We start from the raw sequence: 26093 nt of genomic DNA on the forward strand, positions 1-26093 counted from the left end.
ACTCTATCTCTGTTTTCTTTTGCATTCTCCACAAAGGCAGGGATTTTTGTTTCTCTTGTTCACTCTTGTATCCTGAACACTTAGGACAACGAGTGGCACAGAGTAACACTTAGTAAATGTCTCTCTTCTAAAGAAATAAACTGAGGAGTTCTTCTGGAATTCTGAGAAAAAAAATAAAAAGTGAGAAAAATAACAGAAATGATAGATACGGAGGGCAGAGAAAGGAGTTCTACTTAAACATAACGAGTGTTCACAGGAATAAAATCAGAGTAACTACAACATAGGCATCAACAATATAATTTTTTAAAATCCTGATAAGTAATTAGATTAGAAAGTAAAGACAAAAGGGTTCTTGCTTCTCTGATGAAATCAGTGGAAAAGAACTGACAAAAACATACCTCGGCAAAATTTATGATGGATCAGAATAAAGGAAACTTTGACAAGTACTCAGGTAAGGGGAAAATTTAAAAAAAAGAAAATGAGTTATCAAAAACACAAATCAGTCTGGCTTAGACTTCATTACATAAGAAGTTAGGATGTAAGGAGTGACAACTGATGGATTTTAATGGAAGAAAGTTTTGATCCAAAATCTTTACACACATCCCAGTTATCTTTCATGTATGTGACAATGGAAACATTCTCAGATATGCAACAACAAAGAGATATGCCACCAGTGTATTTTTTCTTGAAAAAAACCCACAAAAAACCTGAAGAGATACTCCAACTGACTACAAAATAAATCCAGATTTTTTAAAAAATCAAGAATGGATAGGCAACAAATTAAGCATACTAATATATTTTGTTTTTATCACCAGAGTGCCTAATATTGGAAAAGGAATATATGGTACAGCAGAAGGAACTTACTATGAAACATCTGGGTGTAAATCCCAGCTCATTCACTAATTAACTTTGTGACTTTGAGCAAATCACTCAAACTCTTTGAGTCTTAATTTCTTTACTTATAGTATTAAGATAATGATACCAAGCTCTCACAGGTGGGATAAGTAGATGAAATTAGATAATGCATATAAGTGGGATTAGTAAATAACTCTAAAAATGTTAGTACTTATTATTACTCACTTACAGGTGTATGCAGCTTCCAGCTGAATTATCAGAGTAGCTTTGTTATGACTGAGTGTTTGTGTCCCCCCAACATCCATATGTTGAAATGCTACCCCTTGATGAGATGGCATTAAGAGGTGGGGACTTTGGGAGGTAATTAGGTCATGAGGGTGGAGCTCTCATCAATGGTATTGGTTTCCTTACATGAAGAGACAGGAGAGCTTGGCCTTGCTATCTGCTCTCTTCCATGTGAAGATATAGCAAGAAGACAACCCTCTGTGAATCCTGAAGCATGCTTTCACCAGACACCAGATCTGCGGGCCTCTTGATCTTGGACTTCCCAGCCTTCAGAGCTGTGAGAAAAGAATGTCTGTTGTTTAAGCCACCCAGTTGATGGTATTCCTCTGTAGCAGCCTGAACGGACTGTGACAGGCTTTCAGTTTTCTTTTCAGGGGATAACCATTTCCATGAATAAGGGATTTGTTGTGGAATTGTGAAAATAGCTAACTGTATTTGGAAACATAAATCTTTTTATTATAGGTCTCAGTTACCACAATCCAGATCTAGCTACATAATAACAAATATTTCTTGCTTCTTCAGAATTCTGTAGAACTGCATCTCATCCTTAAGTCTTTGTGATCTCTTATATTAACCAGTCAGATTACTCTCTTAATAGAAGCTAGAGTCCCTATCCTGAGCAAGCTCATTTCTTATCAGGATATACGTACATCCTTTAATTCTAGCCAGGGCTGCCTTGATCCTGTGTCTTCAAATTCCTTTTCCGCATGAAGGCTTTCCTCCTATCTCCAGACATCCACTGTCTCTGGTCACTCCCTTTAAAACTTTTAGTGTGAATTACACAACCACATTATTTACAGGTTAATTATATTTAGGATTGTGATTTTAAGGTTGTAATGGTTACATTTCACACAAACATTTATGTTGAAATTCTAACTGAAGTATAATTAACTGATGTCCATAAAAATCTGTTCAATGATAAAACAATGTAGCATTACAAAAGAAAAGGAAGTAAAACTTACTTGTACCATATGATCTACACTATGTAAAAATGCTAGCAAAAAGATTAGAAAGAGTTGGACTTTGTATTGAGAGTGGTCTTGTCTGGGGAGTTGGATTAGCACGTTATTTCAGAAAATTGGCTTTATGAGGCAGTGGCTCCCTGAGATATTCCAGCTTGTCGAAATTTTTAAGAAATTCTACAAGTGAAACCCTCGTATCAGAAATTCACATCATAAGTAAAATTATTAAGTGATATGATACATAATTTAGTGAAAAAAATACCTTTAACTGTTTTTACCCCATATTCACAAACTTATTTAGAAGGAGAATTCTTTAAATTTACTATCAAATACAGTTCCCTGGAACACACTTTGGAAACTAAACATTCTAAAATGTCCCCAGTAGACATAAAATATTTACACATTTTCTTCTTTTAATTTTTCTTTTTTGTATTAACAACGTAACATACCCTCCTTTGAACCAATAAAACAATGTAAAGTTGTATTTAAAAATTAATGATCTCATCCCATTGCATTTTCATTTCTGTCTCCCAAGGTAACACATAAACAAATTGATGTGCATCCATTTCTTTTCCTGCAGAACAAGTATATACATTCATATGAACAAATGCTTAGGGCTAATGCTATTATTTACGTATCAATCATTTACAAAAGTAATATCATATTTACACATTATTCTGCCATTTTAAATTTTCATCTAACTGAATATAACTATCTCTCAAAGTCTAATTCAGCCTTTTGACTAGCTGGATAATTTTGCCAAGAACAGATATACCACAGTTTATTCAGACATTCCCCTATTGAGAGATATTTCACTTGCTTTCATTGTTTGCTAACACGATGATCACCGTTGCACAAACATATTTATTTAGAGGCATTTTTTATGGGATTAATTCCAATAAGTAAAATTACTGAATCAAAGAATATATATTTATTTTAGTAAATATTGCCATTTTACTTTTCAACAATATTGTAGCAATCATATTTCCCCCTGGTAAATATGACCATGTCTCTACATCTTTATGTAGAGATACTTGATAATGTGATTTTTTTCCTTTAGTGGTATATTTCCTTGATTTCCTTAATAATATTGCCACATACCTCCATAGCTGTAAAATATATAATTCTTTGTTTTCCTTGTCTTTAAACTTGACAAAAGTGCATCATGCTACGGTTAAAAGCAACTTGCTTTTTAATTCCACTTCATGTCTTTAAAATGCATTCATGTTGAAAAATGTAGCTACAATTCTTTTTTTTTCACAGCTGAATAGTATTCTATTGTGTGAATATATTTAATTAATTTATTCATTCTCCTTTCAGTGGAATTTGGGCTTTTTCTATTTTTTTCTACTTATTTCTATTAGTATCAAGACTACCATAATGATCCTCCAAGTATCAATTGATATATATACACATACATGTTAAAAATTCCATACGGTTTCATACCTAGGAGTGAGATTACTGGGTTAATAGGATATGCAAAATTTCTACTTCGTAATTTTATTTACCAGAATTTTTCTAATGAATTGTCATAAATTTATATATTAGTCAGAGTTTTATATGAGTTCTCATATCTCCAAATTCTTGCTTATATTTCATATTGTGAGGTTTTTAAAATTTCTAACAAACTTGTTGGTTTCTAATGGTCTACCACTGGCATTTCACTTTAATTTTCATTTCCCAGATTAAAAATAAGATCAAACAGATCATCCTTTTATGTGTATTAGCCTTTTATATTTCCTCTTCTTGGAAATGTCTATTCAAGGTTTTTGTTCATTTATCTAATAAGATGCTTGCCATCTTTTACTTACTAATAGTCTGGAGAATTCTTTATTCTTTACTCTTATGGAAAATATTGGTTAACCGTGGGGCTTGTCTTCACTTCCTTTAGCGACTTTACCATAGGGTTACTGTTATGATTCGTTAAATTAACATTTGTTAAGTAGAGCCCCAAGGTGATGGGTGGTGAGCTATGGTTCAGCAAAAGACCACAAGAGAAACTGAGATAGAGAAGTTTGTTACTCACAGGTCCTGGAGGAAGTACACAGCATACCTTGACCTACATGGGAGGTCAAGGCAGGGTGCAGGCAGAGAGAGAGGCAGGACCTGGGCCGCATTCCTTTATTAGGGCCCATGAATGGAGTGCTTTGAGGTTCCTGGGCTAAGGCCCGATTGGTCTATTCAAACCAAAAAATGCTGGGTTTTGGTAAGCTCCAAGGGGTCTTACCTTAGGGGCACACAGGCTGAAGGCCTAGAGGCAGGGGAGATTGTTTCTCACAAGGGCTGTTGGGGGAGTCATATCAGGAGCTTACATTTGCTTGTGCCTCTGTGGGCTGTTATCTAGGGCATGTGCTTGTGTGAGAGGGCTAGTGTCAGGTTAAGCCCCCCTGGCCACTTGCCAAACAGAATGGAGGCCGAGGCAGCAATACCATGGAGTAGCTTAGCTCAACTCTGGACAGTTACCAACTCTCCTGATTTGTTTGAGACTGAAGGGTTTCTTGGGGCACAAGATTTTAAAGTGCTAAAACCTGGAAGCTCCCAGGCAAATAGGGCAAGTTTGTTCCCTTTTTTCAATGATTATAAATTTTTAATTTCAATAAAACTGAATTTACTAGTCTTTGCAATAATGGCTAGGGCTTTTGTTTGTGTGTATTTAAAAAACGTTTCCTTTTTTAGATCAGACAAATTTACTCCTGTATTTCATTGTAAAAGTTTAAAAGTTTGTGTTGTGTATAAATCATCTGGAATGCTTTAACTTTGTAAGTGTTGTGATATAAGGATTTGATTTAGCCTTTTTAAAGCTTATTTTATTAATGTATTGTTTACATACAGCAATTCCCACTCATCTTAAATGTACAGTTTGATGAATTTTGGAAATTGTGTATAGCACTATAACCTCTGCCATAATCAAGAAAAAAGCAGTTTCCTCACCTTAAAAAAAGGTTTCCTGTACCACTTGGCAGTTGATCCACTCCCAAATCCAAGCAAACACAGATCTGACTTTTTCCCTTAGTTTTGCTTTTTTAAAAGTTTCATTTCAGTGGAACATACGAATGTAGACTTTGTGTTTGACTTATTTTACTTAGCACATTTACTTTGTGTTTTGAGATTGACCCATAGTATTTTGTTCCTTTTTTTATTGCTGGGTGGTGTTTCATTTTATGCATATGCTAAATTTGTTAATCCTTTATTAGGTCATTAGTTGGTATCATTTGAGATGAGTTGTTTCCAGTTTCGAACAATAATAATGCTGCTATGAACATTCAATTCAAGAGTTTGTGTGGATATATGCTTTGGTTTTCATTTCCTTTATGTAAATACCTAGGAGTGGAATTGCTAGGATATATGGTAAATGCAGATTTGACTTTTTAACATAAGGCTATATTGTATTTACAAAATGGTTGTACCACTTTTTTTCTTTGTAGCAACAGGTGTATATATATTCTTTCTGGATCAGTTTAGGAAATATTTTCCTAATCTCATGTCAAAAATTTTTTCTTCTATGTTTTCTTCTATAAGTGTCATAGTTTTAGCTCTTACATTTAGGTTTCTATTACATTTCAAATTAATTTGTGTGCGTGGTATAACTGTCAAGATTTATTTTCCAAACATATATACAGTAGTTTCATCGCTACTTTTTGAAAACACTGACCTTTGACATACTTTGAAATGATCTGGCACCTTTGCTGAAAGTCAATTGACCATAAAAGTGTGATCTATTTCTGGACTCTCCATTCTTTCCATTGATTTATGGGTCTGTATTTCAATATCTCTCTGTCTTGACTATTGTAGCTTTATATTGTGTTGAAATCATGTAGTATGAGTACCCCCCCACCCAACTTTTTCTAAATTTATTTTGGCTGGTCTAGATCCTTTGTCTTTTTATATAAATTTTATAATAGGCTTATCAGTATCTTCAAAAATACTATTAGAATCTTGATTGGAATTGCATTGAATCTGTAGATCAATATGAAAAAGATTACCATGTAAACAGTGTTGATTCAAACCTCCCAGTCACTACACACACACACACACACACACACACACACACACACACACACACATTCTCAAGTATGGGACATTTCATTTTCAGGCATCGGCTCCCTCCTCACCCTGCTTTGGTCTGACTCTCCATGCCCCATGCCAAGTCCTCCCTGCATTGAGTCACTCATACAAGGAAGACCTTACCTTGCTCAGGTTTTCACACTACATCTAGGCCACCCCTCAACAGGTTTACCTTCTTCACCCTGCTTGGAATCTCACTGTCAATATTGCCTCCCCTCTCCTCCTACACCTGCTACACCTCCTACTCACCCTGCTCATGTTCTGACACTCCACACAGCAATCCTCCTCAATCTACTGTCTAATTGCTCTGTCTAAACTGATGGCTTTACAACTACATCATTCAGATAAGGTACATAAAAGGAAAGGAAAACATGAGAGAATGAGGGGATCTTTTCTGTATTTTCTGGAGAGCAGGTGTTTTACATATGTTGTATTTCCTTCACTGTGTGCTGCATTCTGGATAATTTCCTTGATTTTATGTTCCAGTTCTTTGATACTTTCTTCAGCTATGTCTCCCATGTTAGTTTTTTATATTTGTTGTTTGTATTATTTTATTTTCAGTTTCCTGAACAACCAGTGGGGTTGAGCATATTTTATTATTTTTTAAATACTTACTGGATTTTTCTCTTCTGTGAATTACTTACCCATATTTGTTGCCCAAATTTCTATTGAGTATAACAACATTTTAACAATGGTTATCTCTGAATTATTGCATTTTGTTTGGTTTTATTTAATTATTTATGTGTCTCTGTTTCCTAAATGTTATTTAATACTGCATTGCATTCAGCACCAGAAAATCAATTTCAGAGCAATTAAAACGTAGTTCTTTGATTTATTTTATATACATATATATGTATGTGTGTGTGTGTGTGTATATATTTTACCAAAGAAATGGCAAATGGTGAGAAATGAGAGAGGATGGGATTGATGTTTTATCTCCTAAATAACTGGATTATCTAGGTACGACACATCACCTCCATAAGCTCCAATGTTTTCAAACCCGGTAATTTATTTTTATTACCGATTTAGAGTAATAATTAAAGCCATCTAAATATTTTATACCTGGAGTTAGAGGAGGGTTGATTTTCATGAAGTCTTAGGAGAAAGCTGGTGTCAGATTGCCAGTGAAGTGTAAGCCAGTTCGTGAAAGGTATTACATTATTTCATGAATTCAGTTTCTTGCCCTTTGTATTTAATAAATTAATTTTGCTTTTATTGGTTTACCATCAGCATCGTTCTCAATATATGTAGTTACGCACTGATCATAAAAGGATTACCTTACAGAAGAACATCACCAAGCTTTAAAAACAGGGGCGTTAGGGAAGTGAGAGGGGTGACAAGCCACTGTTAGGGCTCCAGCTGAGGTGATCAATATTAATCTACTTATTTTAGTTCTTTTTCTTCTTGCTTACTTCTCTATCCTGTCACCTCTGTAGGTATCTTTGTAGATTATAATGTTTTGCTTTATAGACAACTCAAATTTTGAAGGTGATTTTAGCTAAAAATATCTTGAGCCACATGGTGCTTATGTGCTATGCACTATGCTGCTGGGAAATCAAGGATCGATTTTAGGAACCAAAAGGGAGAAAGGTCACAGGAAAGAGCAGGGCGTTGACCCTGGACACACCTGAATCTTAGCCCTACTGCATACTGCCTCTAGGGGCCATGATTTCCTCATCTATAAAACACTGACCATAATTAACTGATTAATTCAGTAACTCAGGAAGCATTTATTGAGTACCTACTATGTGTCAGTAATGTGAGCCACTTAAAATGTTAAATCAGAAGACAAAGCCACATTTTTGGAAGTTAATAAATACCAATTTTCTTCCCATATGTAAGAAAGTTTGTACAGAGTACATTGAATTATAAATGTCCAGATCCCTGATGATAACTTTAAACTGAAGTTACCCCATTATTGGTCCATTAACTCGGGCCTTTATGGTGAAAAGCAGTATCTTTATTACCTGTACATTGACTTGTGAGTTTAATAACTAATAACATTCACCACCCTGTAAATCCAGGAGAGAAATGTTGCCTAATGTAATTGAGATATTCTCTGGCAATTTATTTAGTGGCCATTGAGGAGTGAGCTCAAATACCTTATGCATGAGAAAAAAACTCAATATTTTAAATCCTAATAATCATCTTTGTCATTTCAGATGGGATCCTTTAAACTGAGATCTGGAAATGATAAAAGAATCACATAATTGGGGCTTCAACAATTACTCTTTTCCATATTGTGATAAATAACAAAAATCGCTTACACTCATGCATACAGTACACACACACACACGCACACACAGCTCTCAAAATGATGGTATATTTCCTTGGGAGTTGAGAGGGAGTGACAGCTAAGAACAGGTTCCATTTATAATCATTCTATTTGCCACAGTCCTCCACCAATCAAGATAGAGTTTGCTATCTTAAAATGATGGCTATTTTTGTTTTTACAAGTGTAAAATTGTATCGGAATATTAATCCAACATTTTCTCCAAACATGTGCTCTGGAGAATTACTGATGTAGCTAATTTCTAGGTTTTGTAAATCCAGAAGTTGAAGCCAGGCGAGGTGACATGATTTGCCCAAAGTACACACAGCTTGTTGACAGAGCCAGAACAAGACATAGCTTTCTTTTCCTCCAGGCAAGTGCCGCTCATTCTGTTTCTCACTCCTGCTTTCTTTAGGATCAAGGAAAATGATAACAGGGTCTAAAATAAAGCCTATCTCAACTTCAGAAATTTTCTTCGAATAATTGAGTCAGTAGGTTTGAGGTTTCTTGGGAATCATTACGTTAGATCTGGGCTAGAAATAGCCTATCCCTTGGTTGAAGTGTGTTACGTTTAAAATGATACTGCTTTTCCCCAATGTGCAATTAAGAAAAAGACCTGCTTTTGTATATGTTGTTAAGGGAAAATGAGCAGGTGTCTCCTTTCTCTCATTTCTCTAGGTCAGTCATATTGCTGAAGTCTCTCTTTGTCTATATGTCTATGGTGGTTCTTAATTTCCAGGAGTAATTCTCCTGGTGGCAGCAGAGGATCGCTTTAGGTGAAAAGACAGATTCACAGGGCCAGGGAACGGAGACACCTAGCACTGCTCTCTCTCTACACTGGCTATTCAGGCTTCACAACCACCCTGCAGGCCAGACAATATCATTCCTTCGTGTATTCATCCGTCCATTCACCCAGTACATCGTTATTAGCGCCTGCTCTGTGCCAGCACTGTGGAAGCTATGCAGAAGAAAATACACATTGTTCCTGACTCGGTGGACCCTGCTCTCTAGCACAATAGTCAGATGATAATGAATAATTAAATATAATTACCACTATGAACTCCATTTTAAAGATGAGGAACCTGAGACTTAGTCCATTAAAGTGACTTACACTTTACACTTACATTCACCAATCAACCAGGAGAGTTCAAGATCCATACCTTGCCCATTTTCCCCCATGCTGCCTCTTAACTCTATGTTTCCAGAGAGGATGCATGAATACATGGAGTCTTAAGGGAAAACGTCCTTTCAAAACAGAGGGCTGAGACTTCATCAGCAAAAGCAGACAGATGCAAAGGATGAACAGCCTGAGGCACATACCAAAAGGGGACACACCATTTTTTCAAACAGAACTTCTCAGGTAGCCTTTGCATTTTATTTTATGTTTTAACAGACTTTTTTTTTTTTAATCAGTTTTAGGTTCAGAGTAAAATTGAGCAGAATGTGCAGGAAGTTCCCATCTACCTCCTGCTCCCACACCTAGACAGCCTCCCCCGTTATCAACATTCCCCACCAGAGTGGTATGTATGTTTGTTAAAATCAATGAACTTACACTAACACATCATTATTGCCACAAGCCCATAGTTTTACATTAGGGTTCACTCTTGGTGTTGTACATTCTGTGGGTTTGGACAAATGTATAATGATCTGTATCCACCATTATTCTATCCTACAGAATAGTTTCACTGCCCTAAAAATCCTCTGTGCTCTGCTGATGCATCCCTCCCCCTAACCCTTGTCAACCACTGATCCCTTTATTGTCTTCATAGTTTTACCATTTCCCAGAATGTCACGTGTTGGAATTATACAGTGTCTAGCCTTTGTCTTTCACTTAGTAATATGCATTTAAGATTCCTCTTATGTCTTTTCATGGCTTGATAGCTCGTTTCTTTTTAGTGCGGAATAGTATTCCGTTATCTGGTTGTGTAACTGCACAATTTTAATTCTCTTTTACCCAACAATAATTTTTTGAGATTAGGAACACAGGCTTAGCTATAGTAGGTAAAAACAAAACAAAACAAACACATAAAAAAGGAAAACAATCTGAAAAGGGAGGGTGCTAGGATCTCGAAAGACATACTTCATATATTATGCAATTTCTCTGAGTCTCAATTTTCTCACCTGTAAAATACCTATGCTAATAGTCACCTCATTCTGCTTCTGTGAATAACAAGTGAGTTGACATATGATGGCATCTAGGAAGATGCTAGGCACATGATAGACACCAACAAGTGCTTCTACCTTCCCTTTTGAGCCTAAAATGCAGTCCATAGTAATTTTCTTCCAGACTGTGGTTGAGGTATGTCTTTTACTTATAGCTGCATCATGTTTTTCTGGGATAAGGGAAGATCTGTCTGTCTCCTGGATTTAGTATCTGCCAGACTAATGTTCTGGAGACTTTGTTTTTGAGAAGCAGCAATCTTATTGCACAATTTCTCAAATTTAGATAAAATTACGTTTTCTTCAGTATACTTGTTGGAAGTTTTTATCCAGACACTTTTACACATCAGTTTTCCCTGATAGGCTGAGCTTCTAGAAATCCCATACTGTATCTTATTCCTCCTCATGTCTCTGGCAACTAGTCTGCTACATATTAGATGCTCAGTAAATGCTTGCAGAACAGAGAATGAAATCAGATTATTAAACTCTAATGCGGCCTTAATATACAAATCCTAAAAGCATCCTTTTTTACCCCATCCTCTAACCTCGGGTCTCTCAACTTCACCACTCTTGACATTCTGGGTGGGATAATGCTTTGTGTGCACTGTAGGATGTTTAACAGCATCCTGGGTGTCTACCCACTGGATGCTGAGAGCATCTGCCCTCCCCATGACCTACGCTGTGACAATCAAGAGCGTTTCCAGATATTGCCAAATACCCCTGGGGGACAAAATACCCCCTGGTTGAGAATTACTCTTCTAAGATAATGTGATGACTATCTCCCCCACCACAAATTCCCAATTAAACTTTTATCCTCTCCACAAAATGCCTTTACTTCTTCTTATACAGTAGTATCCCAAGACTCCCAGCGAGTCTTGGGATACTACTGTATCCCAAGTGACATTTTGGGATATCACTTTGTTATTTGAAGTGATACTTTCCTCAAAGTCTTGAAGGTTCTACACTCCAGTTTCCAGACAAAATACAGGACATCCAGTTAAATCTGAATTCCAGAGAAGCAGCAAATAATATGATTGCATAAGTATGTCTTGAATGTTGCACAACACATACTTATACTAAGGTATTCATTGTCTTTCTGGAATTCAAGTTTAACTGTGTCTTTAGTTTTATTTGCTAAATCTAAAAATCCTACTCTATTCCTAAATTGCCTTTCAAATTTATTCAACTCATTCTGTTCCTGAGAACACTGTCTTTACTCAGGCCTTAATTACTCTTTGCCTGGAGAGTTTTAATGGTCTCTTATCAATCAGCAAGTTTTTGGCATTAAGTACGATGTAACTTTGACCCTACTGGCTAAAATGATGAGTAAATGTATTTTCTCTGTAATAAGGAGTCTAAGGTGTTTCCAGAGACAGTATACGTAGGGCTCTTTTGCTTCATTCTCTTCGTTCTGTACACCTTATTGGTCACCCGTACCCACAGACTGATTGTACGATGGATGTAGCCATTCTAGACATCATACACAGACACAGAAACATCCAGAGGCATGAAAAGGGCTACTCCTCTCTTCTTGGGCTCCTCTAGCAGAATTCCCATATGTCTCCATAGTCAAGCATTCCAATACATGCCCATGCTGAAACCAGTCCCTGGAAGGACCTCCAGAATTATTCTGGTTAAGCAGGACCTATTCCCTGGTGCTGGGACCAATCTTCTCTGAAGTATGTTCCTTCATGGAGGAGGGAGAAAGCCAAAATGAAATTCTGTTTGAGAGGAATGGGGTGGGGAGATGGGTTTGAGTGTGTTACAGCCTCTAATTGGATTCTCTATTCATTGCTTCTATTTTTTTACTGCATATTTGACTTTGCTGCCATTCATCCAGAGAACATTTATTGAGTATCTACTCTGTGCCAGATACTGATGGATGAATTTTCCTAAGACACAAATCTGAACATATTCTCATTCAGTCTGAAAGCTTCAATGTTTCCACTTTGTTGCCTAATTAAAGATCCACTTGTACCTTGTCATTCAAGGTCCTAATCCTGTATTCTTTCTGACTCACACTGTATTCAGCCAAGATGCACTCAGTGTTTTCAGAGCCTTAACACTTTCTGGTTCCACCTTTGCTTATCATGTTTCCCCTGCCTTGACCACTTTCATCTACCATGCCTATCTCCTCCTGTTAAAATTTGAGTTCATCTTTCAAAGAGTAAAATGCCACCTACTACATAACAATCAACCAAAATTTTCACAGCAACAATATTGGCTATTCCCTATTTTGTCTGCTAGATTTCTAAGTATTTTATATGTTATCATTTATTCCACACAAAGAGCACAGGAAGTGAGAATAATTTTCTCCATTTTCTAACCAAGAAACAATCCAAGATGCTTACCTGAGACTCACATTCCTAGCAAGTTGGTGAGCTTGAACTTGCACCTGAGATTTTATTTGCAAACTAAAGTTATGTATCATAATGTTTAAACACACATACCTGAGAGGCAGACAGATCTAGTTTCCAAACTCCATTTTCCTTAGCTGGGTGGCTTTGAAAAATCAGTGAACCCTGTTGCTTATCAGTAGCCCATTGGTTCTCTGTGCCCTAGCCAAACTGGAATTCTTTTTTTTTTTTTTGAGAAAGGAGGATTTTATCTCCTTGCTTCATTCATATCTACGTGCTCTACATAAATTTTTTAAAATAACAAAGATTAAAAAAAATCTTAATAACAAAACATTGAAGTGTATGGTTTGCTGTAATGGACATAGAAACACCTACTATATGTATGTACTCAGTTTACAGACTGAAATGGAAGAGAGAAATGGGAACACACAGTATGCACATGCGTTGTTATAAAGGTTGCAACAGACATGAGTTTGAAGGTATTTGGGAGAATTTGATAACATAAATCACTATGTTGAGAGACAGGCATACATACTAAATCTTGTAAAACTCTAGAAATAGTCTCCAATAGATTTTCAGTTTTAAGAAAAAGAATATTAATGAACCAAGGGACTGAAAGGCATGGGAGATTATTTCAGGGACAAGTGCATGCTTCATTTATGCTTAGTGATACTGACCAGTCTCTAGGACTCTCAGGTATAGGTGTCAGGGAAGGAAAGATAAAAGATGGCTGAAGTAACTCAAAGTTTTAGGCCGGAATAACGGTAGTAAACTTTGCTATAATGGAGCAAAAATAAGAAGCATACATGAAGACTATGAATAAAAATCTATGAAATACATGTATGTTTGACATAAATAAGAAAAAATTTGTATCTGCTCAATGGATAGCCTTACTGAACTAAAAATAGAGGAAAAACACTTCAAACAGAGATTTATAAACAGTGATGTTCATTCTAGGTACCAGCACCTTGATGATATATCTTCCCTATTGTGGTCTCTCTATAAGAGTATCCTAGAGTTCTTGAACTTGCAACTTTCTGAAACATTGTGTAATGAGAATTTTATGAATTTCACTCACGTGTATTTATTAAACAATGATAGTGCCTGAGTTTAGATATCAATCTCACTTTTCTTTCCACTAAACATACTGTGATTCAATGCAGTTTTCCCTAACATCCCCTTATGATAAGATTTAGTAGGGGTACTTCTTTTTTTCCACACACACACTGTATTTTATTTTTACAAGAGATAAATAGACTGACACCAAGCATTGTAAATGGAAGACCACTACAAAAGCAACAATGGTTGCAATTACCAAACACGAAACACACTCATACTATGTCATAATATTGACATTCAGTCCAGTAATCCTCCACTGTAACAGCTCCTTTACTTTGCAGTGAAAATTGATTTGTATATTTTTTGCTTCTGAGGACTTCTGGGATTTTTTTTTATTCAAACAGAAAGTCACAAAAATTATAATCATCCTCATCAGTTCACTCAGTCCCGTGTAATTAATTTTTTTTTCATCTTGATATTTTGTTACCACTTTTATGAGTTCATCAGTTTTCCATTAGAGTTCTGAAAATGCTTATTCATTCAGTTCAGCAGTATAGTCAGTTACCAGAAACCTGTACTTGTCAGAGTCTTTTCCATGAATTCCTTGAAGATGAAAACCTTTTATAGGAACATTTTTGCAAAAGCATCAGAGTACACCCAGAACTCTCTGTAAATGACAAAAGAGTTAAAAATGACCACGGTTAAAGATTTGATGAAAGTTCATAATAATGCAATTGACAAGGAAATTTAGTTATTTCTGAGATATACATTTTAAAGTAATAACTAGAATTATGACTTATGACATACCAGAACATATAAGATTTTTAGAAATTTCATGTAATGTCTGAAACATTTATATTAACATATTTCCATACAAATAACCCAAAGAAAGTTTAGTATTAGTTGTTTTGTTTGTTTGTTTGTTTGTTTATACTGCAGGTTCTTTTTAGTCATCAATTTTATACACATCAGTGTATACATGTCAATCCCAATTGCCCAATTCAGCACACCACCATCCCCACCCCACCGCGGTTTTCCCCCCTTGGTGTCCATACGTTCGTTCTCTACATCTGTGTCTCAACTTCTGCCCTGCAAACCAGCTCACCTGTACCACTTTTCTAGGTTCCACATATATGCGTTAATATACGATACTTGTTTTTCTCTTTCTGACTTACTTCACTCTGTATGACAGTCTCTAGATCCGTCCGCGTCTCAACAAATGACTCAATTTCGTTCCTTTTTATGGCTGAGTAATACTCCATTGTATATATATGTACCACATCTTCTTTATCCATTTGTCTGTTGGTGGGGATTTAGGTTGCTTCCATGACCTGGCTATTGTATATAGTGCTTCAGTGAACATTGGGGTGCAGTGTATTTTGGGATTATGATTTTCTCTGCGTATATGACCAGAAGTGGGATTGCTGGATCATATGGTAATTCTATTTTTAGTTTTTTAAGGAACCTCCATACTGTTCTCCGTAGTGGCTGTATCAGTTTACATTCCCAACAACAGTGCAAGAGGGTTCCCTTTTCTCCGCACCCTCTCCAGCATTTGTTGTTTGTAGATTTACTGATGATGCCCAGTCTCACTGGTGTGAGGTGATACCCCATTGTCATTTTGATTTGCATATCTATGATAATTAGTGATGCTGAGCAGCTTTTCATGTGCTTCTTGGCCATCTGTATGTCTTCTTTGGAGAAATGTCTATTTAGGTCTTCTGCCCATTTTTGGATTGGGTTGTTTGTTTCTTTAATATTGAGCTGCATGAGCTGTCTATATACTTTGGAGATAATCCTTTGTCCGTTGATTCATTTCCATATATTTTCTCCCATTCTGAGGGTTCTCTTTTCATCTTGTATATGGTTTCCTTTGCTGTGCAAAAGCTTTGAAGTTACATTAGGTCCCATTTGTTTATTTTTGTTTTTATTTCCATTACTCTAGGAAGTGGATCAAAAAAGATCTTGCTGTGATTTATGTTAAAGAGTGTTCTTCCTATGTTTTCCTCTAAGAGTTTTATTGTGTCTGGTCTTACATTTAGTTCTGTAATCCATTTTGAGTTTATTTTTGTGTGTGGTGTTAGGGAGTATTCTAATTTCTTTCTTTTCCATGTACCTATCCAATCTTCCCAGCACCACTTATTGAAGAGACTGTCTTTTCTCCATTGTATATCTTTGCCTCCTTTGTCATAGATTAGTTGACCATAGGTGCATGGGTTTATCTCTGGGTTTTCTATCTTGTTCCATTGATCTGTATTTCTGTTTTTGTGCCAGTACCATATTGTCTTGATTACTGTAGCTTTGTAGGATAGTCTGAAGTCAGGGAGTCTGACTCCTCCAGCTCTGTTTTTTTCCCTCAGGACTACTTTGGCTATTCGGGGTCTTTTGTGTCTCCATACAAATTTTAAGATGATTTGTTCTAGTTCCGTAAAAAATGGCATTGGTAACTTGATAGGGATTGCATTGAATCTGTAGATTGCTTTGGGTAGTATAGTCATTTTCACAATATTGATTCTTCCAATCCAAGAACATGGTATATCTCTCCATCTGTTGGTATCATCTTTAATTTTTTTCATCAGTGTCTTATAGTTTTCTGCATACAGGTCTTTTGGCTCCCTAGGTAGGTTTATTCCTAGGTATTTTATTCTTTTTGTTGCAATGGTAAATGGGAGTGTTTCCATAATTTCACTTTCAGATTTTTCATCATTAGTGTATAGGAATGCAAGAGATTTCTGTGCATTAATTTTGTATCCTGCAACTTTACCTAATTCATTGATTAGCTCTAGTAGTTTTCTGGTGGCATTTTTAGGATTCTCTGTGTATAGTATCATGTCATCTGAAAACAGTGACATAAAACTGTCTTCTTCTTTTCCAATTTGTATTCCTTTTATTTCTTTTTCTTCTCTGATAACCATGCCTAGTACTTCCAAAAGTATGTTGAAGAATAGTGGTGAGAGTGGACATCCTTGTCTCGTTCCTGATCTTAGAGGAAATGCTTTCAGTTTTTCACCATTGAGAATGATGTTTGCTGTGGGTTTGTCATATGTGGCCTTTATTATGTTGAGGTAGGTTTTCTCTATGCCCATTTTCTGGAGTGTTTTTATCATAAATGGGTGTTGAATTTTGTCAAAAGCTTTTCCTGCGTCTATTGAGATGATCATATGGTTTTTATTGTTCAATTTGTTAATATGGTGTATCACATTGATTAATTTTCATATATTGAAGAATCCTTGCATCCCTGGAATAATCCCACTTGATCGTGGTGTATGATCCTTTTAATGTGTTGTTGGATTCTGTTTGCTAGTATTTTGTTGAGGATTTTTGCATCTATATTCATCAGTGATATTGGTCTGTAATTTTCTTTTTTTGTAGTATCTTTGTCTGGTTTTGGTATCAGGGTGATGGTGGCCTCATAGAATGAATTTGGGAGTGTTCCTTCCTCTGCAGTTTATTGGAAGAGTTTGAGAAGGATGGGTGTTAGCTCTTCTCTAAATGTTTGATAGAATTCACCTGTGAAGCCATCTGGTCCTGGACTTTTGTTTGCTGGAAGATTTTTAATCACAGTTTCAATTTCATTACTTGTGATTGGTCTGCTCATATTTTCTGTTTCTTCCTGGTTCAGTCTTGGAACATTATACCTTTCTAAGAATTTGTCCATTTCTTCCAGGTTGTCCATTTGATTGGTATAGAGTTGCTTGTAGTAGTCTCCTAGGATGCTTTGTATTTCTGTGGTGTCTGTTGTAACTTCTCCTTTTTCATTTCTAATTTTATTGATTTGAGTCCTCTCCCTCTTTTTCTTGATGAGTCTGGCTAATGGTTTATCAATTTTCTTTATCTTCTCAATGAACCAGCTTTTAGTTTTTATTGATCTTTGCTATTGTTTTCTTTGTTTCTATTTCATTTATTTCTGCTCTGATCTTTATGATTTCTTTCCTCCTGCCAACTTTGGGTTTTGTTTGTTCTTCTTTCTCTAGTTCCTTTAGGTGTAAGGTTAGATTTTTTTACTTGAGATTTTTCTTGTTCCTTGAAGTAGGCTTGTATAGCTATAAACTTCCCTCTTAGAACTGCTTTTGCTTGCATCCCATAGGTTTTGGATCATCCTGTTTTCATTGTCATTTGTGTGTAGTTTTTCTTTGATTTCCTCTTTGATTTCTTCAGTGATCTCTTGGTATTGGTAACGTATTGTTGAGCCTCCATGTGTTTGTGTTTCCTACGTTTTTTTCCCTGTAATTGATTTCTAATCTCATAGCATTGTGGTCAGAAAAGATTCTTGATGATTTCAATTTTCTTAAATTTACTGAGGCTTGATTTGTGACCCAAGATGTGATCTATCCTGGAGAATGTTCCATGCTGTTGGAACATGTTGAGAAGAAAGTGTAATCTGCTGTTTTTGGATGGAATGTCCTATAAATATCAGTTAAATCTGTCTGGTCTGTTGTGTCATTTAAAGCTTCTGTTTCCTTAGTTATTTTCATTTTGGATGATCTGTGAATTGGTGTACGTGAGGTGTTAAAGTCCCCCAGTATTAATGTGTTACTGTCGATTTCCTCTTTTAGAGCTGTTAGAAGTTGCCTTATGTATTGAGGTGCTACTATGTTGGGTGCATATATATTTATAATTGTTATATCTTCTTCTTGGATTGATCCCTTGATCATTATGTAGTGTCCTTCCTTGTCTCTTGTAACATTCTTTATTTTCAAGTCTATTTTCTCTGATATGAGTATAGCTACTCCAGCTTTCTTTTGATGTCCATTTGCATGGAATATCTTTTTCCATCCTCTCACTTTCAGTCTGTATGTGTCCTTAGGTCAGAAGTGGGTCTCTTGTAGATAGCATACATATGCGTCTTGTTTTTGTATCCATTCAGCAAGCCTGTGTCTTTTGGTTGGAGCATTTAATCCATTTACATTTAAGGTAATTATCGATATACATGTTCCTATGACCATTTTCTGAATTGTTTTGGGTTTGTTTATGTAGGTCCTTTTCTTCTCTTGTGTTTCCCACTTAGAGAAGTTCTTTAGCCTTTGTTGTAGAGCTGGTTTGGTGGTGCTGAATTGTCTTAGCTTTTGCTTCTCTATAAAGCTTTTAATTTCTCCATTGAATCTGAATGGGATCCTTGCTGGGTAGAGTCATCTTGGTTGTAAGTTCTTCCCTTTCATCACTTTAAGTATATCATGCCACTCCCTTCTGGCTTGTAGAGTTTTTGCTGAGAAATCAGCTCTTAGCCTTATGGGAGTTCCCTTGTATGTTATTTGTCATTTTTCCCTTGCTGCTTTCAGTAATTTTTCTTTATCTTTAATTTTTGCCAATTTGATTACTATGTGTCTCGGTGTGTTTCTCCTTGGGTTTATCCTGTATGGAACTTGCTGCACTTCCTGGACTTTGGTGGCTATTTACTTTCCCATGTTAGGGAAGTTTTCGACTATAATCTCTTCAAATATTTTCTCTGGTTCTTTCTCTGTCTCTTCTCCTTCTGGGACCCCTACAATGCGAATGTTCTTGCATTAAATGTTATCCCAGAAGTCTCCTAGGCTGTCTTCATTTCTTTTCATCCTTTTTTCTTTATCCTGTTCTGCAGCAGTGAATTCCACCATTTTGTCTTCCAGGTCATTATCCGTTCTTCTGCCTCAGTTATTTTGCTATTGATTCCTTCTAGTGCAGTTTTCTTTTCAGTTATTGTATTGTTCATCTCTGTTTGTTTGTTCTTTTATTCTTCTAGGTCTTTGTTAAACATTTCTTGCATCTTCTCGATCTTTGTCTCCATTCTTTTTCTGAGGTCCTGGATCATGTTCACTATCATTATTCTGAATTCTTTTTCTGGAACGTAGCCTATCTCCACTTCATTGAGTTGTTTTTCTGGGTTTTTATCTTGTTCCTTCATCTGGTATATAGCTCTCTCCCTTTTCATTTTTTCTGTCTTTCTGTGAATGTGGTTTTTGTTCCACAGGCTGCAGGATTGTAGTTATTCTTGCTTCTGCTGTCTGCACTCTGGTGGATGAGGCTATCTAAGAGGCTTGATGGGCGGGACTGGTGGTGGGTAGAGCTGACTGTTGCTCTGGTGAGCAGAGCTCAGTAAAACTGTAATCCACTTGACTGTTGATGGGTGGGGCTGGGTTCCCTCCCTGTTGGTTGTTTGGCCTGAGGCAACCCAACACTGGAGCCTACCTGGGTTCTTTGGTGGGGCTAATGACAGACTCTAGGAGGGCTCATGCCAAGGAGCACTTCCCAGAACTTTTGCTGCCAGTGTCCTTGTCCCCACGGTGAAAGAGAACCACTCCCCGCCTCTGCAGTAAACTCTCCAACACTAGCAGGTAGGTCTGGTTCAGTCTCCCCTGGGGTCACTGCTCCTTCCCCTGGGTCCCGATGTACACACTAATTTGTGTGTGCCCTCCAAGAGTGGAGTCTCTGTTTCTCACAGTCCTGTCGAAGTCCTGCAATCAATTCCCAGGTTGGGAAGCCTGATGTGGGGCTCAGAACCTTCACTCCAGTGCATGGACTTCTGTGGTATAAGTGTTTGCCAGTCTGTGAGTCACCCACCCACCAGTTATGGGATTTGATTTTACTGTGATTGCTCCCTCCTACCATCTCATTGTGGCTTCTCCTTTGTCTTTGGATGTGGGGTATCTTTTTTGGTGAGTTCCAGTGTCTTACTGTCAATGATTGTCCAGCAGCTAGTTGTGATTCTGGTGTTCTCCCAAGAGGGAGTGAGAGGACGTCCTTCTACTAGAATTCTTTTAATTCTTAACAAAGTGTTTTTCAGAGTACCAGGTCACAGCTCATTAGTTGGTCATGACCAATAATTGTTAACAGGTTTATTAAGATGTAATTCATATTCCACATAATTCACCCATTTAAAGTGTAAAATTCAATGACTTTTGTGGTATTTGTAGAACTGTGCAACCATCACCACCATGTAATTTAGAACATTTTTTTACCTACAAAAGAAACCCTGTACCTTTTAGCTATCACTGCCCCATCCCCCCACTCATCTTCCCAACCATAGACAACCATTAATCTACTTTCAGTTTCTATAACTTTGACTATTCTGGAGATGTCATATATATGCTACCATATAAGGTGGAGGTTTTTGTGACTGGCTTCTTTCACTTAGCATAATTTTTTGAAATTCATTCACGTTGTAGCATGTATCAGAACTTCATTCTTTTTCTTTTTTGGTCAAATTATATCCCATTGTATGGATGTTACCACTTTTTGTTGATCTATTTATCAGTTGTTGGACCTTTGAGTTGTTTCCACTTGTTTGTTATTATGGTAATACTACTATGAACATCTCTGTGCAAGTTTTGTGTGGACATGTGTTTTAATTTTTCTTGGGTATATAGCTAGGAGTGGAATACGGGGTGAAATGGTAACTCTATGTTTAACTCTTTGAGGGACTGCCAGTCTGTTTTCCAAAGCAGCTGAATTGTTTTATATTTTCTACCAGTCATGTATGAGGGTCTTGATTTCTCCATATTCTTGCCAATACTTGTTGTCTTTTTGATTATAGCTGTCCTACTATGTGTGAAGGGGTATTCTGTTGTAGTTCAATTTGCATTCCCCTGATGACTAATGATTTTGAGAATCTTTCAAATACTTATAGACCATTTGCATACCTTCTTTGGAAAAATAGCTATTCAGTTCCTGTGCCTATATTTTAACTGGATTGACTTTTTATTGTTGAGTTGTAAGAATTTTTTATATATTTTAGATTCAATTCCCTTACCAGGTATATGATTTACAAATAGTTTCTCCTATTTGTCCTTTTGTCCTATTTGTCCTATTTGTTATTTGTCCTTTCATATTCTTGATAGTGTCCTTTGAAGCACAAAAGTTTTAATTTTGGCAAGGTCATATTAATCTACTTTTTCTTTAGGATGTGCTTTGCTGTTATAAGTAATAAATCATTGCCTAATCCAGGGTCATAAGGATCTAATTGTATGCATTCTTCTAGAGTTTTGTAGTTTTAGCTCTTAGATTTATGTGTCTGATCCCTTTTGAGTTGAAATTTTGTATGAGGTAGGAGTCCCACTTCATTCTTTTGCATGTAGATATCCAGTCCCAGGATCATTTATTGAAAAGAATATTCTTTTCCTAATCAATGATTTTGATGCCCCTGTCAAAAATCAATTGAAAAAAATATGATATGCATATTATATATATAATATAAATAAAATAAATTGACTCTCAATTCCATTCTGTTTATCTGTATGCCTATCTTATGCCAGCACCACAGTGTATTAATTACTGTTGCTTTGTTGCTTCATAATAATTTTTAAAATCAGAAAGTATGAGTTTCAACTATATCCTTCATTTTCAAGATTGTTTGAGCTATTTTGTGTTTCTTCAGTTTCCATACTAATTTTAGGATCAATTTGTCAGTTTCTACAAAGAAGCCAATTAGAATTCTGACAGAGATTATGTTGGGTCTGTAGCTCAGGGAGTGTTGTCATTTTGACAATATTAAATCTTCCAGTCCATAAACATGAGATGTTTTTCCATTTACTTAGAACCTCTTTAATTTTTTCTTTAATATATTTTAACAGTGTTTTACAGTTTTCAGAGCATGATTTTTGCACTTTGTTAAATATATTGCTATGCGTTTTATTGTTTTTGATTCTGTAATAAACAGATTATTTTCTTGGTTTCATTTTTGGATTTTTTTTTTTTTTTTTTTTTTTGTGGTACACAGGCCTCTCACTGTTGTGGCCTCTCCCATTGCAGAGCACAGGCTCCGGACGTGCAGGCTCAGCAGCCATGGCTCACGGGCCCAGCCGCTCCGCAGCATGTGGAATCCTCCCGGACCGGGGCACGAACCCGTGTCCCCTGCATCGGCAGGCGGACTCTCAACCACTGCACCACCAGGGAAGCCCCATTTTTGGATTTTTTATTGCAAGCGTATAGATATACAATTGCTTTTTGTGTTTTGATCTTCTCTCTTGTACCTTTTCCGATATTGCTTGTTAGTTCTAATAGGTGTTTAGTGGATTCCTTAAGATTTTTATATGCAAGATAATGTCATCTGTAAAGGGAGATATCTTTACTTCTTTCTTTCCAAAATATATGACTTTTGTTTCATTTTCTCACCTAATTGTCGTGACTAGAACCTCCATCCAGTACAGTGTTGAATAGATGTGATGAGTGCAGACATTTTTGTTTTGTTCCTGATATTAGAGTAAAAACATTCAGTATTTTACCATTAAGTTTGATATTAACTGTGGATATTTCATAGATGCCCTTTATCAGGTTGAGGAAGTTTCCTTTTATTTTTATTTGTTTAGCATTTTTATCATGAACAGGTATTGGATTTTGTCAAATGCGTCTATTGAGATGATCATGTAGTTGTTGTTTTTTAATTGAGTTAATATGGTATATTGATTGATTTTGAGATGTTAAGCCAACCCCACATTCCTGGTAGAAATTCCACTTCATCGTTTCATCTATTTACCTATCTATCTGTCTGTCTATCTATTTATCTATATGCTGGATTTGGTTTGCTGGTATTTTGTTGAGAATTTTTGCATATATATTCATAAGGTATATTTTTCTGGAGTTTTCTTGTAATGTTTTTGTTTGGTTTTGATATTAGAGTCATACTGATATTAGAGTAATACTAGAATGAGTTGGAAAGTGTTTTTTCCTGTTCTATTTTTGAAAGAGTTTGTAAAGTATTGGCATTATTTTTTTTTAAATAAATATTTAGTGAAATTCACCAGTGAAGCCATCTGGCCCTGAACTTTTCTTTGTGGGTAGATGTTTGATGTTGTAGTAGTTGTTGTTTTTACTAATTCAGTCTCTTTACTTGTAGATACATTCAGATTATCTATTTTGTCTTGAGTCAGATTTAGGAATTTTTCCATTTCATCTAATTTATCTAACTTACTAGTATATAATTCATATTCTGTGAGTATTCTCTTATAAAAAGTTTTATTTCTGTAAGTTTGGTAATAATGTCTCCTCTTTCATTTCTGCTTTTGGCAATTTGCGCCTTCTCTCTTTTTTTCCGTGGTCAGTTCTGCTAAAGGTTTATCAGTTTTGCTTATCTTTCCAAAGGACCACTTGGTTTTGTTGATTTTTTCTCTTGTTTTTATATTCTATTTCATTAGTTTCTTCTCTAATATTTATTATTTCCTTCCTTCCTTCTTGCTTTAGATTTAGTTTGCTCTTATTTTTTCAGTGTTTTAAAGTGAAAAGTTAGGCTATTGCCTTGAGATATTTCTTCTTCTTCTTCTTCTTCTTCTTCTTCTTCTTTTTAATATAGGTATTTATAGCTCTAAATTGCCTTCTAAGAACTGCTTTAGTTGCATTCCATATGTTTTGGTATAGTATGTCTTGATTTTTATTCCTTTCAAAGTATTTTATAGTTTCCCTTGTGATTTCCATTTTGAGCCATTGGTTAATAGGAGTGGGTTGTTTAATTTCCATGTATTTGTCAGTTTCCCACATTTCTTTATGTTACTGATTTCTAATTTCATTCCATTGTTCTCAGAATGAAGTTTATATTTACTTCCTTTTAAATTTATTAAGATCTATTTTATGGTCTAGGATATGGTCTTTCCTGGAGAATGTTTCATGTGCACTTGAAGAGGATGCATATTCTGATGTTGTTGGGTGACATGTCCTACAGATGTCTGTTAGTGCTAGTTGATCTATTGTGTTGTGCTGTCTTCTGTTTCCTTACTGGTGTTCTGCCTAGTTGTTCTATACAGTATTGAAACTGGCATATAGAAGTCCCCAAATGTTATTTTAATTTTTTATTTTTCCCTTCATTTTGGCCTGTTTTGCTTCAGGTATTTTGGTGCTTTGTTGTGAGGTGAGATCGGTAATTTTTTAAATAAGAGAGGATAGAATAGAAAATATCAGAATTCATTTTTGCAGTAAGGTTAACAATATTTCAGTAAGTCTTGTTTCACGTGTGTCTGAGTCTGTGTATATGTTATGATATTAAATGTATTTCTTATTGTAAGTTGTAGTCAAAAACATTTGAAAGCTGTGACTTTGCCAAGCCCCCATCTTAGTGCCTTTGGACTTTTACAGGCTGGATTAAAATCCCACCCACTTCTCCCCTCTACTTGGCTAATCGCCACTATTTTTATCAGCTTAAGTTTAGATAATACTTCCTTGAAGGGAACTTTCCTAATTCTGTATGACAAGAGAAGTTACTTTTGCTGCATGTTCCTATAGTCCACTGTACTTCCTATGTTGTAGATCTTATTGGAATGATTTATCTCCCTCTTCCTTCCTCTACTGTAAGGCTTGTAAGGGCATGGCTTATACACATTTTATTCACTACTCCATCTATAGCAGCAAGCAGATGCTTGGAAAGTTGTCCATGTTCAAGAAATAATTACTGACCATATAATTAAAGCACAGTGGGACAGTGCTTTAAAGGTCAGTGGGAAGTCATACCTAATATTATACCAAAGGCTTATAAATAAATATATCTATGAGAATTTATTGTGTATTAGACATGAATGATGTACTATAGTGAATTCCATTATATAGAGGAGCAAACTGAGCCTCAAATAGAGAAAGTAACTGCCCCAATGTTACACTGTCCTAAGTAAGGAACAAACAAAAGTGTTATAAGAATTTAGGAAAAAGAGATACTCGTAGACTGGAAAGGTCAGTGATGGCTTGTTACAGGAGAGGAAGCTACCCTAGGCCTTGAAAAATGCTGGAATCTGGGGCAAGGTTGATGAGTAAGGCAGGCAGCCTATGTTCAGAGGTGGAGAATGGGAAAATCAGAATTCATCTCACGGTTTGCATTTGAAAATACTCAAACTCTCACCACAGCATCAACAGAAAAAAAAAATTAGAAAGCTCCCTTTCAAGTTAAAGCAAAGCAAAGATGTATTAGACTCAGTTCCTTCTAAAAGATCAGCAGCAAGTAAGGCAGGCAGCCAGAATGACAAATTAGGATAGCTATCCAGTAAGTGTCCTTTGTAAAGGACTAAATTCCCTTCTGGGTTTCAGTGTTAATGAAATGTGAACATATTGCGTCATCTAGTGGTTTTATTGAACACACATCTATATGAATCTGCTTTCTTGGCTGGTTGTCACTAATATTACCTGATA

The sequence above is a fragment of the Mesoplodon bidens genome (genome assembly GCF_964165515.1).
Source record: "Mesoplodon bidens genome assembly, chromosome: 16".
Taxonomy (NCBI): domain Eukaryota; kingdom Metazoa; phylum Chordata; class Mammalia; order Artiodactyla; family Ziphiidae; genus Mesoplodon; species Mesoplodon bidens.